Genomic DNA, 11719 nt, shown 5'->3' with positions numbered 1-11719 from the left:
TTTGATAGAGTAAGCATGCTTGCCCACCAAACTGGTAATCTTTCCCAGGTTGGGTCAAGCCTCGTGGCTGAGCTTGTAGATATACAAATTGGTAATCTTAGTGTATCTGAGCTGGAGTCAAATAAATATGTCCACGAAGATATACAAACTGTCCAGAGCTTGGATGGTGATAATGCAGGTTAAAGCATCACAACTCGTAGAGAACATCTTGGAAAGTGTTCATCTATATGTTGATGGTGAGTTTGTGTCAAATTATGTCAAATTGCTTTTCCAGCTAACAGGTCTCACTCACTGGTTTAATAGAAAATACACTTGTTTTCAATGAAAATTTCTTTTTCTATTTTACTGAATGTCATGCTTGATTAACTATAGTTTTAGACCTCCATTGAAAGAAAAGGTGTTTCATTTCTTCCTAGCCCTTTTGTGAATCATAGAGTTGAAGATCCCAAAAGATTTCTAAGTTATGGCTTGAGATGATCATGCTTTGTGATTCCTCAGCCTACCCTCTTATGGAATTATGATTTTTCTTGAATTTTTCTTGAATGTGAACATTGAGATGACACATTAAATTTGCTTCATTATAGTTTTCAATACAGTAATTGTGAATTGAACTTAAAGTATGTAAAAGCAAGAATGTAATTATCTAGTGAACATATAGGATGCACCTAACATTTATTGATGGGGCATGATTGAATCTTGTTTTACTATATTATGATACCAGATGAGATTACCCTAGCAGGATGCAGCAGAATCTTGCTTATTATCATTACATTTTGATGCCAGATATTTTCCAATAAGCTGGCCTACCTCTCTTGTTACGCCTATATTAAGTGTTATGTACTTCTTCTTACATTGCTCTTATTGAAACAATTCCAAATACGGTGATTCCATGGTTACATATTTCAAATTTATTAAAAATCTACATTTTTTATTGTTACTAACTATTAAATGTGTATGATTTGTAGGCTTCTATGCATTCATGGACCTTTCTAAAGGGAAAATCAGAAACAACTTCGAGACTGGAGTCATTGAGCCTGCAATGAGCAAAGTAAAAATTATTCAGGTATGTATTTAGTTAAATATCAACAATTGTTGACTTCAATATACAGCTTCCTTACACAACTGCATGAGCATGAAGTTTTTTTATTTCCCCAGTTTGCAACTGAAGCTACTATCCTTCGAATTGATGACATGATCAAGCTTATCAAGGATGAAAGTCAAAATGAGGAATAAAGTATAATTGAATCTAGGAGGCATCTACTCCCTAGTGCTTACAAAATATTGTACGTTGTATCACAAGATCATTGTTGCAGCGCTTAATTACATAGTCATTAGGACGACTTGACAAGCAACAATCTTAAGTAAGGCTTATGTTCAATGAATTGAATTGTTTTCAATTTAATATAGTCAATAGCAAAAATTGTTACATACATGCATGAAGCTTAGAAATTCTATTGTTTTGTAATGGTCCAATATATATATATATATATATATATATATATATATATATATATATATATATATATATATATATATATATAATTAAATATGTACATAAATTATTGTATAATTATTGAAAATCATGATGATACTTTTGGTTGCCATAATGTGCGTCTTATTTAAAGGTACTAGAGAACATCACAAAAAAAAAATGCAACAAAAAATGTCAAACAAAAAAATCAGCTAAAAAAAATTAAAACATATTAAGACGGTTTCCAAAACCATCGTAAAAAGGTAATACATGCTAAGACGGTCGGCGAAACCATCTTAGTATGTAGATTTCGAGAATGAGAATCTATGTCGGTCATCACATGAACCGTCGTAAATGCCAATAGATATTACGATTGTTATTCCTCAAACCATCGTAAAAAGGTAGAACATACTAAGACGGTCTGTCTCGACCGCCTTAGTATCCCAAAGAGAATAATGAGTTTCTAAGACGGTTCGTAAGACATACTAAGACGGTTCCTACTATAACCGTCGTAGATTATAGCACATATAAAGACGGTTTTAGGAATTGTCGTAAATGGTATTTTACTTTCTATGACGTTTGATTTAACAACATCGTCATAAAATGCTCAATATAACCGACTTTGAATACACTTTTTCTAGTAGTGTATTTTTCAAAATTGAATAATAATATTAATTTAATGTAATTACTGCGTTTGAATAATCTAAGGATATATATTGTTTTATAGAAAAGTGAAGGGGGAATATTTGTTTTTAAATTTAGAAAGTTATATGTTAATATGTTAATAAAGCAAATAAAAGTTTGGTACATTTTTTTTACAGAAAAAGATTAGGACATTAAATTTATGTCAATATATTATTTTATTTTAAAAATGATCAAATTGTAGAATATTTATTAGAAATGAAAAATTTTCCTCTTCATGTTTTCGTCTAAAATCAAACTCTTGAAAACATACAATAATTGATTGAAATACAATTTTATTCTATATAATATAACTTGTGAGTTCTATACAATTGGACTAACAATTCTTGTTTATACAATTATTAGTGATTATAACTAACTAAAAATTGTGCTAAAAAAAACTAACTAAACATTTATGGAGTAATTAATTATCTGGAAAGCAATTCATTTATTAAAAAACAATTTTATATGTGATATATATGAATTTTACTATTGATCATCTTTTGATCACTTATTGAACAACAATTTTGAACTTTTATGTCCGTGTTAATTTATTCTCTTTGACTTAATCATCCCAACTTAGGGAACAACTATATAGTATATGCTTATATATGAATATATATGATGCATATTGTGTTGGAAAGTGCAGTTACAGGTGTTGCAAGGCTGGGAGGCACGTAATGTGCCTATGGGCATGCAATGCTTGCTGCCAAAGGTGCAAGTGCGTGCCACTAGGCACTTCTAGTAACCGAGATTTGTGTCCTTGCTATAGCAAACTAGTATTAAATATTCATGTCATCACCATATATATATATATAATATGACTAAGTAATTATGTAAAAACATTTTACATTATTATTACATGTCTTATTTTTCTTTTATATATTTTGCTGATCTAAAATATATCTTAGTATAATATTTCTCCGTCTAAAAATAAGTATTATTTTAGGTTATTTTTATACAAATCAATAAAAATTAATAAATAAATGAAAGAGATAATTAATTTTACAAAACTGACCTTATTAAATAGATATAAGCTAATAGTATTAATATTAGATTAAAATATTAAAGTGATATTTATTAAGAGTATTAATAAAAATGGATCATTAATATTACATTGAAATGTTAGATATAACATTTATTTTGGAACAAATTATTTTTTTCAAATATGACACTTATTCTTGAAATTATGAGAGAAAAAATATAATGAGTGTTCCTAGAATTGAAACATTGGTTAATTAAAGAAATAAAAGATATATTTAATGAAAACAACATATTTATTGAAACATAACATGTCACCAACACATGTTGTTAGTTTGAATAAAGCTGAAATTAGATCTTGATGATACTTCACACTAATAATTAATGTGATGACACAAAACAACATAGTATCAATATTTATCTTTTAACAATTAAAAATATTTATTGAAATATATTAAATAGTCTCTAATACCCTTATAGTACTCCTATTTAAGAATCATATATTGGTCTTGTAAAGAAAAAAGGGACTCGTACATTAGTGCAACTTTACCAAACTACTAATAAATTATTTAGGATTATACATTCAGTGAAGACAAATTAGAATTCAATGTCAAAGTTATAATGTCATTTTTCTTCATAGTTGTCCTATTGCAACTACAAGTGTGTTACCTGGCATAGTGATCAAATCATGGTATTAATTAATTTCATTGCAAATATTTAGAGAATTAGAGTAACTAGGAAAGTATCACACAATTATAAAACAAACAGAAGATAAGACTTGTGATGTTGAGAAGAAAACATTTACACACCTACATCCCTCAAAAGTCAAAACCAATCACCAAAGATAACAACATAGTATTCATAAACAATTACATAAAACACCCACTATGACAGCAAAGGCAATGAAGTTAAGAAAGACATCAATTATTTAGCACTTACAGAAAATTATGATATCTTTGAAATCAAATAAGCTTCACCTCTGAGATTGCTCATCATCAAAAGCAAAATTAGTTGCTAGCTCATCAAAATCTCTCGTTAGCTGAAGGGAATATAATAGTCTTAACTTCAATCCCTCTTGTGGCTATGGTTTTCTCTTTAACCTACAAATTTCACAGCATTGCATGAGTGATAGTTTCAGACACAAAATGTACAAAAATTAAAAATAGAATACAGGAACCAGTGTCAACAATTGAATGTTTGAATTTTCACGCATATATATTTCATTTCATATATTCACCTGATATACAATGAACATATCAACATGTAAGAACTTATATCTGTCAAAGAAGGATGGGAAATATACCTCCAGAAACTCAAAAAAGTTCAGAAACACATTCCCTGAAAGCTATGTTGGCATTACCAACTGATTGTCTTATTGAATCATATGTAAGTCCTCCCTCAACAAGAAGACCTTGTGTTTTTCCCCACCTGAAACACCACATTTAGAGTTTCACCAAAAAGCATTAATGCCAATACTAAATGTCACTGTTCAACTTAGTTCCTATATCTCTACCATCAATTCACACACCACTCTTCCATGAGCTTTGTTTACTCTTCAAGTCCAATAGTCGGCGAAAACACTAATGGATGGTAATATTCATATAACTGTTGCCTTTTGGCATCATATTCTAGATTACCCTGCTTAAAAGACCATGAGTGGCTACAAAAGTGCAAATGAATCTATGAGATATGATACATATCAATTCCTAATGACAGTTTTTCTTGCCTCAAAACCTCAAAGGGAGGAATAAAACGTTGAGGGAACAACATACTTTGGCCACGAGTTCCATTAACACAAAACTTTGTTAACGTGGCATAAAAATCAGCAATCTCAAAAAAAAAAAAACAAAAACCATTTTTCAAAGGCAACCCATTTTTTAAGCCATCACATTGAGCCAATTCATTTAGCACACACACAAAAAAATAATTATGGAATACACAATACAACAATTAAATTAAATATCAACCAAATGCATGCAAAAACCTGAAGCTTCTAGGGACCACCGAAACGAATTGCATCAATTTTCTTCTCCAGTGAAGCAGGGTCACCCACCAACAAGTTTGAAGCAACCTTCATTTCTTCCATTTGCAAATTTTTCCCGCAACTAGAACTAGAAAACGATACCCTTTAACGAAAAAGTGTCAGAATAATTAATAAATTCATAAAAGGAAAATAAAAATACAAACTTTAAAATATAAATGTGGAATACAAATAAGGGTCTTGAATTATTATTTACCTGGAACCTGCAGATATAGTAGTTGTCGCCCATGATGGCCCTTAAGGCTCTGAATGGGCTTTTGATTAGGGTTTCTGGGGTGGAACACGATCCATAAGTCGCGACACTTCCGCTTGGAACTTAAACTTCTTTGTGTTGCTCCGGACAGATCTCTTCGAGATCAACTACTAGAAAAACAAGAGAACAAGAGAAAAAGGGAAATCAAACAACGCACACCTCTTGACGACATCTGAATTGGTTGAAAGGCCATGAGGCACAACACCGATCTTGTCCTCCACCTTCGGTGGATCTACAGCTCGTCGGAATCTCCCTTGGCATTCGCCTAAAACATTCGGTGGATCTTGGTCTTCTTCTTCATCATCTTCTTTGTCCTCCTCAACATTGGAGAAGGCGTGGAAGGTTGAGGCCGAAGACTTGAAGGAGAAGGAGGTGTGGAATTTAAGGGGAAAAGGAAGGGATCGAGGGGTTCTAATCCTCAAAGAGCTAAATGTCTCCTTAAGGAGTTCTTCGCCCGAGAGAGAGAAGCGAGACTAAGGAAAGAAATGAAGGGTCACAGGTCCCTATAGCTGCCAGTGATAAGATAAGAGAGAGAGAGAGAGAGAGAGAGAGAGAGAGAGAGAGAGAAAATAATAAAAATATAACCATTCAAAGATGGTGGGGTAAAATCGTCTTTGTATAGAGAAGCACTACGACAGTCTTTAAATGACCGTCCTTAAATTTACAATTTAATTACGAGCGTTCCATCCCATTATTTTCAAAGATGGTGGTATACCAACCGATATTGTTAGTGCGTCGTAATAAACAGGTTTTGTAGTAGTGAGAGATTGAATATTGTTGCATGTGGAAATATGATTTTTGTAAGGGCCGGTAAAATTTTTGTAGTAAATCAACCCTAATTTCTACAACAACTCTTAATTTTTAATGTTATTTGATTCACTAAGTCCAGGAACTTTCTTAGTTTCTTGAATAACAACACCACCAAGCAAGTAGAGATGAAGTGAGAAGAAATCCAAAAGGTAGCCTTCACACCAATATAACTAATGGAACTTTTGGGCTGCTTCTAGGCTAATGTTCACTAGGAAGTGAAACCACACAGCTAAGAGAGTAGGTAAGGGAAATGAAACCAATTGCCACAACGAGAAACTAAAAAGTGAATGCTTGCAATACAAATATACAATGGCCCACAATATTCATTAAAATCTGTTAGTCTAAGTCTCTTTTCCAACTTTCCATAACAGCATATCCTCATAAATTATAAAGAACATAAAGCATAGACAAAAAATGAAAGAAAAATACTCTAAGTGAGAGCTTCGTGTTTCTTCTCCACAAGCTGAGATAGAAAACAGATAGAGCAAATTGGTTTACCTTTGAAACTTCCATTTTTGTTCTCCTTGCAGGCGAAGCTTACTGTTTCTTCTCCTTGCAGGCATACCACCTTAAAAGTAGAAAAAGTTGCACTCAACCATACATGGTTTCATTCCAAGTTCACGTTGCATTCATTTAAACCTTAAAAGTAGAAAACCAGCAGAGATATAGACAATTCTACAATCCTCCTCTTGCCATCCAATAACATCCCCTTTAAATTTCATTTTCAAGAATGAAACTTGAAATGATGGGGCTTCCACAGTAATGGAAATAAAGGTATAATTAATAATAAGAAGTGCCAACTAAGAGAAATCATTTTCTGCAGGCTTCCATAATGAAATATATAAATGAGGCCACGTTCAATTAGTGCATGCGAGATGTGTGTGAAGGTGATGTTTCAGATGGAATGGAAGATTAGTGATTTTGTTTTCTTAAATAAAAGGAAAAAAAAAATTGAAATGGTTGAGTGTTGTTGGGGAGGGAGGCACATTGACGGTGTTGTTGGTTGATGATGGTCCTTGTGGAAGGAAAGGGTTGTTCTTGTTGCTGCTTCTCCTTGAATTGCTTTCAAACAACAACACTACATTCTCCTTCTCTTCCTTTGTAATCGCTTTCGAACAACAACACTACATTCTCCTTCTCTTCCTTTGTAATCGCTTTCGAACAACAACACTACTTTCTCCTTCTCCTTGAACCATACATGTTGGTTCTTCTCCTTGCAGGCAGACCCCGAACCGAGTTCGGAGGAAGGGGGAACTGTGGCAGAAGATGAAGCTCTGGAAGCCAGAGACACGGTCGAAGTAGGTGGTGATGGGAGCGAGGGTTCCAAAATCAAAAGGGGATAGGGTGCGGTACACAGACACAATTGAGACAACACACACAAGTAGGATTATGCGAATGAGCATGTGCCTCACGATGGAGCTGGTAAGGATCTGGAATTTGAACAGAAGAAGCTAAGGGAGTATGGAAGAAAAGGAGATGGAGGCGCAAAGAGAGAGAGAGAGAGCAAGGAGGAGACTTTAGGGTTTTTCAAAAATAAAGGAGAGAGAGATTAAAAAAAATGAAAATAAGGACTGAGATAGAGAGCCACTTCGCATTCCCTAAGACATTATTCTTGCATTCTGCGTCACTTCTACAAGAACCGATGTCGTAATGCATTTTCAAATATCACTACTAGAAAAAAACACTTTTAACATCAGTTATTTTGGACATTCAACATCGGTTTTCGAATCGATGTTGAAAATATCAACTTTAAAAGTATGAACGTTAACATCAGTTATAAAAACTGATGTTAAAATACACAATATAACTTCGTTTTTCAAGAAAACCGATGCTATCATGTAAAAAACAACATCGATTTTTTCAAAAAACTGATCTTGAATTGTATATTCTGAAATACTTTCTATACCGGTTCTGTAAAAATCGATACTGAAAGTTATATACAACGTCGGTTTTTGAAAAAATCAATGTTGAATTATATATTCTGAAATACTTTCTACATTGGTTCTGTAAAAATCGATGTTGAAAGTTATAGACAACATCGGTTTTTGAAAAAACCGATGTTGAATTTGATTACGACATCGGTTTTTACGGAACCGATGTAGAAAGTGTCTTTACAACATCGGTTTTGGTCATAACTGATGTTGTGAATGCACTTTCTACATCGGTTATAAACCAACCGATGTTATTTTTTTGCAAAATTTTAAAATATTTTATATATTTTTACAATGAACAAACCATACCTTACTTACAAAAATTATATTAATGTTATTCTAATATAAAATGCTATACCCAACTAAATAAATCAAATATAAGGAGTTTTATACGTACACACTATTAATTCTTAATTTTAAGATAACAAAGTAATTGTATAAATACTAGTCTCTTAAGTATTGCAAAGTATAGCCTTGCACTTCTTTCCCTTTATTTTTTCACCTTTCCTTTCTCCCTTACAACTAACAATGAAGCCGTGATCATATTGAAAATTTGAAATCAATAGAGAAAAATGGTACCTCTCATTTGTAGTATCTTCCTCTTGAGTTGCTCAACACAGGCCTCACAATGCATGTTTACATTAAGTTCCACAGTAACTGGTCCACTAACCTGGATCACCAACAATTCTTTTTTATTAATTAACTTTTTACATATAATGTGTTTAGAAACTTGTTAAGATGGAAGAATCACATCTACATTTGAGATGTGAAAGCTATAATTCTGAAAATCACATCTGAAATAGATGGAGAGGGTTTAACAAGTGTTGAGAAATCAGTGATGTTATAAGGAGGGAAGGAGAAGGAAAGAAAGGGAGAAAAAAAAAACATGAACTTTAAACCATATAACTAACAGAAAAATAATTAGGCAAGGCAACCATAACATTTTTTTCCATATTACTTAATTTATCAAATAATACGTGCTCTTTATAACTACTCATGCTTTAACAGCATATCTGTAACAAGAAAAGCTACCCATATGTGTTATGAAGAGAAGCTAATATGGGGAAAAAATATGGAAATGAGTTTATTAGTAATAAGGGAGGTGTACATAGGAATTATCTAAATAGAATATTTTCTCAAGATTAAATTGGGTCGAGAAAACGGAAGTTGTTTCATTCACTTTCATTGGGTGGGCTGGCACACCATGTTGGATAAGGAGACAATGGTTTGTTTTGTACTTCCAAGTTAAGACTATGTCTGTGTCTGTTTCCATGTTACTGTACGAATAACTGTAAATCTCGCTATTATTTTTTTCTATTTATTTTGTATGGTAAGAACTAATATTTTTAAATATTAAATTTATTTATTTATTTTTATAAAATATTAAGAAAACTACCAGCTCGGACATAATTTTTATATATGAAGAATATTTATGACCATCTCTATAGGCTGAATGGAGAACCTCTATGATCTTAAATAGAGGTTAGGGATCTAGATCCCATCATCATTGTTTACTAGAGGCCATAAAAATAAATAAAAAATCAGGCTTCTATGTCTTGAATAAGATTATTCATTTTATGAAAAAAAGGTTAAATAAATATCTTTTTTTTATCAGTAATATGCAATAATACATCTAAAATTAAGTATATATTTCTTATATGATAAGGACAAAAAAGTATGATATTTTTTTTCTTATATAAAAGGTAAGAGATAATATAAAACTAGAATTTACTACCTAAACAGATGTTACGTCACAACATGTTATTTAGTAATTGAGAGTTTAAATTATATATATACATGATATCTTAGTAATTCCAATTGATATATAGTTGACTTTCAACTCAATTTCTTTTATTATTTTTATATTTCAACAATCAATGAAATAAAAACAAAATAATACAAAGAATATAAAACATTTAAAATATATGGAAGGACATAAAACATTTATTGTATATTTAACTTACGTGCATATATGCCTCAATTGCAAATATAACATAGGGTATGTTTGGGTACCTAGTAAGCAATGCGCAACTTTGCCCCACCATCACTTGAGGAAAATTCATTAGCCATTAATGGCTCTATAATTAAAGAAGTTGTATAGTCATGCCAAAAGAAATTAAGAAGGATATATAACGCACTTTCATATGTAACCTCCACATGGTTCCATTCCAATTCAAAAGGCACTTGAAACAATTTATCAACAAAACTTATCTTTTGTAGACCAAAGAGATATGAATTATCCAATCATGACAACCTCACTTCTTTCTGGTCAACACGATCAAAGCAAGATTCTTGAACTTCGCCATTGATGAACACCTTGGGTCTCTTGACTTAACCAAACATGGGAATAGGAATGATCCATTCCATCCAACCAAGCTTGCACTGCACTCTCTCTCTCTCTCTCTCTCTCTCCTTTATGCACATTTATCCACCTAATTAATTAAATTAGACCTATTGGTGTTTAACTTTTTATTTTTTTTCTTCCAAACAAACCAAATACTATTATTATTAAGAGCCATAAGATTAATTTGACCCAAAAATGATAAGGATTACATCTAATAGCTAGCAATAAAGGGAACCTTGTGCGAAACATCCCAGAAGGGATTATGTTTCTTGTTTCTTCCTGTACTAAAAAAAATGATAACGATTACAAAAGACATATTATTATAATACAATAATATCCCAAAGGACCCAAACCAATCTATTTCTTGTTTCTTCCTGTACTCAAAAAAATATCAAGCACCTAATGGTTATGATTCAAAAGTAGCGCTCAAACCCTAGAGCAAGGCCTAACAAATAGTAATATGTGCTCATTACCTGAAACCGGTGACTCACTATCGTTGTTGTTGTTGTTGCCGTTGCCGAGGCCCGTGAGACGAACAACAAAAATCAAATCTCCTTTGTCAGGGGTGACACCAAGAGCAGCTGCAAATGAAAGAGAGAGAGAGAAAACATTGTCGTTGCGAGGACAATGAGTGAGTCAATGTGGATCTTGAACCTTCCGAGGAATGGAAAGAAAATGTTGCGGCATTACTGAAGGTTAAATGACTAATGAAAGAGAAAAAAAAGGGTTTGGCATTGAGGACACGTGACCTTGTTGGCCTAGACCCACAGTTGCCTTTTTATATTTGCCATCCCTACAACTACAACGTTCAATGTGCTATTTTAGTTAAATTCATAAAATTATTACATTATATCATATATTACCATTGAGTGGTTAAACTCTTTTTTTTAAAAAAAAAATAAATTTAATTTTAAAATTTTGTAAAGGATAAGCAACACGTACTAAAAAACATGGCAATTTTTTTTATCTCTAAAGTAATTAAATTTAATTTTAAATTCTTATAATTATCTTCTAGAAACAGCTAGCACTTGTGATTATTAAGCATAATAGATCTATTTATTATTATAATTATTATTGTCGTACATAGTGACTCATTGTTGTCGTATAAAATAGAGTTTTTTTAATTCTTTAAAAAAAAATTGTTTAAGATTTTGTAAAATCTAATTTTTTTTCTCAAAATTTTTGTTTTATAATTATAATTATTTAT

At 31.8% G+C, this 11719-nt stretch overlaps 1 long non-coding RNA gene across 11 annotated transcripts; it reads right to left on the bottom strand.

Annotated features, from left to right (window-relative positions):
• Positions 1–639: 639 nt before the first annotated feature.
• Positions 640–11251, bottom strand: LOC114389020. Of its 11 annotated transcripts, XR_003661683.1 has the most exons (7): positions 10986–11251; positions 10423–10555; positions 8748–8838; positions 5371–6805; positions 4647–5259; positions 4437–4561; positions 3887–4233 (listed from the first exon to the last, which is right to left on the bottom strand). It is a non-coding gene; the product is annotated as an uncharacterized LOC114389020 (long non-coding RNA). The 11 variants fall into 11 exon arrangements; XR_003661682.1 differs by adding an exon at positions 640–1034 and having other exon boundaries at positions 4073–4233; positions 5371–10555; XR_003661681.1 differs by having other exon boundaries at positions 4647–4793; positions 5118–5259; positions 5371–10555.
• Between the last annotated feature and the right edge of the window lie 468 nt (positions 11252–11719).

Source organism: Glycine soja, chromosome 16, assembly GCF_004193775.1.
Source record: "Glycine soja cultivar W05 chromosome 16, ASM419377v2, whole genome shotgun sequence".
NCBI classification, from domain to species: domain Eukaryota; kingdom Viridiplantae; phylum Streptophyta; class Magnoliopsida; order Fabales; family Fabaceae; genus Glycine; species Glycine soja.
The sequence above is the reverse complement of the archived record's forward strand: the minus strand, read 5'-3'. Positions and strand labels throughout refer to the sequence as shown.